The sequence below is a fragment of the Euprymna scolopes genome, chromosome 37, assembly GCF_053919585.1.
Source record: "Euprymna scolopes isolate OS-2025 chromosome 37, ASM5391958v1, whole genome shotgun sequence".
Lineage (NCBI taxonomy): Eukaryota > Metazoa > Mollusca > Cephalopoda > Sepiida > Sepiolidae > Euprymna > Euprymna scolopes.
This window is the reverse complement of record NC_136518.1, coordinates 2,679,161-2,679,650: the sequence shown is the minus strand read 5'-3', so window position 1 is coordinate 2,679,650 and position 490 is coordinate 2,679,161. Positions and strand designations below refer to the sequence as shown.

At 32.7% G+C, this 490-nt stretch overlaps 1 non-coding gene across 1 annotated transcript; it reads left to right on the top strand.

Annotated features, from left to right (window-relative positions):
- On the top strand, window positions 1-74 carry Trnan-guu (transfer RNA asparagine (anticodon GUU)). The gene has a single exon. It is a non-coding gene; the product is annotated as a tRNA-Asn (tRNA).
- Window positions 75-490: the final 416 nt, after the last annotated feature.

Below are 490 nucleotides of genomic sequence, written 5' to 3'. Positions count from 1 at the left end.
GCCTTCGTGGCGCAACCGGTTAGCGCGTTCGGCTGTTAACCGAAAGGTTGGTGGTTCGAATCCACCCGGGGGCGATACTTTTGTGTGTTTCAATTTTCGTCTTTTGTTTTTCCTGATATTGCCGACTAGCTGAATCCCAGGCGTTGCCCGGGCCTACAATATATTTAAACATTATATTTTAAGTCATGCAGATTGCGTATGTATTATTATAGAATACATTCCTCTATTGATTATTATATATTACTAGGAATAATTTGTCCTGTGGACTAATTTGGAAAAAAAAAAAAAATAGATTAAAAAAAAAAAATACTAATAATAATGTTGTTAATAAAATTCCGTCTGTGTTTGTTTACAATATCACGTCAGCTGATATTTAGGCTTGACGATCTTAAACATTTTCCTTTTTGTTTTGTTTTTTTTGTTTTGTTTTTTTTTTTTTCGTTTTTTTTCTTCTTTCGTTTCTTTCTTTTTTCCTTTTTTTCGTTTTCCC